Raw genomic sequence first — 2,939 nt, forward strand, 5'->3', positions numbered from 1 at the left:
AACCAAAACTTTAACCCCAAGGATCTCACAAACATATTACAAATGACAACATGAAAAAAAATTTCTTGCACAGTAACTCAAAGTTTAACTCTACAATGTACCCTTAAACTGATAGGACACTTGTATCTTAGTTTTACATTTACAAACAAAGAATGTTCAATTTCTGCCAGTAGTTTCTATATCATTAACATATCACACTTTAACTGGGAAGGATCTAGGTTTATTTCAGTCTATGAAAAACAAAAATTCAAACCAAATTCAATCTTGCTCAAAGGAATTTCTGCAAACTGGTCTTCTATTTCCTTTCATTTGACCTAGATCAGCCATGAGACCTAGAGAATGATCAAGAGAGCTTGTGATTTCTCTCATGAGACAGAGACCTTTCTCTTCTATCTCTAGAAAGTGACCTGCTCCGGCCTCCATAGAAGCTTCTCCTTCTTGGAGATCTGTGCTGAGATCGCAAACTCCTCCTATGGTAATCATCTCTAGGGCAACGGCCCCAAGAGTGTGGTGGGCCATGATTTCAACTTCTTTTCTCACCATTTAACAGATTCACTCTTACAAGGCAGCCACATAGTGTTCTGCCATCTAGCTCCAGGAACAGCATCTGCAGCATCTCAGGAATCCTCAAATTCAAAGAAAGCAAAGCCAGGAGGGTTTCATGCAACCCACATACTTCGGAGTGGTCCATAATAGCCAAAAGCCCGTTCTAATTCACTCTAGTTCCCATTGTTTACAAGATTACCTACGTAAACCTTACAGTCTAATGGGCAGGAATCATGATGCATTTCGAGACCTTGTGTTCAAAAAGGTGAAGCTCAGAATCTGGAAACAACCCAGATGTCCCTCGATGGAGGAATGGATACAGAAATTGTGGTACATTTACACAATGGAAGACTACGCAACAATTAAAAACAAGGAAATCATGAAATTTGCAGGCAAATGGTGGGAACTAGAAAAGATCATCCTGAGTAAGGTATCCCAGAAGCAGAAAGACACACATGGTGGATATTAGACATATAAGTGGATATTATAAGTGGATGTTAGACATATAATATAGGATAATTATACTAAAATCTGTACACCTAAAGAAGCTAATCAAGAAGGAAGACCCTGGGTAAGATGATCAATTCTCATTCAGAAAGGCAAATGGGATGGACATTGGAAGAGGGAAAAAAAAAAAAGGAACAAGACAGTAGCCTACCACAGAGGATCTCTGAAAGACTACCCAGCAGGGTATTAAAACAGATTCTGAGACTGCCAAATTGGGCAAAGTGCAGGGAATCTTATGAAAGAAGGGGAGATAGGAAGACCTGGCAGGGACAGGAGCTCTACAAAAAAGAGCAACAGAAACAAAAAATCAGGGCACAGGGGTCTTTTGTGAGACTGATACTCTAACCAAGGACCATGCATGGAGATAACCTGGACCCCCTGCTCAGATGTAGCCCATGGCAGCTCAGTGTCCAAGAGCGTTTCCCAGTAGTAGGAACAGGGACTGTCTCTGGCATGAACTCATGGGCTGACTCTTTGATCACCTCCATCTAACGGGGAAGCAGCCTTATCAGGCCACAGAAGAAGACAATGAAGCCAGTCCTGAGGAGACCTGATAGACTAGAGTCAGATGGAAGGGGAGGAGGACCTCCCCTATCATTGGAATGGGGGAGGGACATAGGAGAAGAATGGCGAGGGTGAGATTCAGAGGGTATGGGGGAGAGGGCAACAACTGGGACACAAATTGAATAAACTAATAAAAATAAAATAAAAATAAAAAACTGAGGGACCATGAGACTGCAATATTACCTGGATAAATAGTAATCAATAAATATATGGAAATACAAATGAAAAAAAGCCGAATCTTAAACCCTAATGCTCCGACAGGCTGACTGGCTTGCCTCCTGCTCTGCTCCTAATGATGCTCACTGCTTCATGGATTCCACGAAATGGCCTGCTTTCTCTATCTTGCATCAGTCTTCAGCGTTGAGGGCCTGAAGAGATAGCTCAGTTGGTAAAGCCTAACACACAGGGTGGTGTGTACTTATAAGTGTAGTTTTGGGGAGGCAGGGACAAGTAGATCCATGGGGCTCTAGACAGTGTGATTAGTGATTAGCCTATTTGGCAAACCCTAGTTCAGTGAGCCCCTGTCCCAAAAAGAACAAAACAAAATAAACAAACAAACAGAAAAACAGGAGCAATGACAACTCCCCAAAAGAATCCAAAACAAACAAACAAACAAACAAAATAAAACCACACACTGTGGGTTGTCCTCTGGCCTTCACACACACCTACATTTATCAAGAAAGGCTCCCCCTTGTCAGACATATACATTCAATATCTCTCTCTCTCTCTCTCTCTGTCTCTCACTGATATCAATGATAAAATAATGAATTAGACATGTTCTTTTCAAAAATTGTCCTGAATATTTTTGTACCAAGAGCATATCAAAAAGGAAAAATTTGTGCACAATTAGTTGATTTCATAGTATCAGTTAGGATATAACAAATGAAAAACTTCTTAGAAGCAAAAAATTTAATTACTAAATATCATTCAAGATTCTGCAAAGAATATTTTGTGGTGTAGTTGACTTTCCTAAGGATTTGGCAAAGTTACTGCTATTCTTTCTCGCATCACATAATAATCTTGTACTAATTTGCATAAAAACCACTGCAGTTTATCTTTCACATTCAAATACTGCATTTTGTATTATCCACGGCCCCAGCAGCACATGAAATACAAAATACTGTTTGATTGAACTGGTATTGGAGACAATAAGTCCTTTAAGTCAAGTTCAAGTCTTCATTCTGCTCTTAGTGAAAGAAATCTGTTTGCTCTCATTTTTTGAGATGAGTCAAACTCAAAATACTAAAAGGAAACAAAACAAAACAAAATAAAACAAAACAAAACCCAAAACATAGCATTGTCTCCCCTACTGCCTATAACCC

General features: G+C 39.7%; 1 pseudogene; it reads right to left on the reverse strand.

The window, feature by feature from the left end:
* Nucleotides 1-295: 295 nt before the first annotated feature.
* LOC129665873 (serine/arginine-rich splicing factor 3-like) lies at nt 296-788 on the reverse strand (annotated as a pseudogene).
* Nucleotides 789-2,939: the final 2,151 nt, after the last annotated feature.

The sequence above is a fragment of the Psammomys obesus genome, unplaced genomic scaffold, assembly GCF_907164565.1.
Source record: "Psammomys obesus unplaced genomic scaffold, mPsaObe1.curated_primary_1811, whole genome shotgun sequence".
Classification (NCBI taxonomy): domain Eukaryota; kingdom Metazoa; phylum Chordata; class Mammalia; order Rodentia; family Muridae; genus Psammomys; species Psammomys obesus.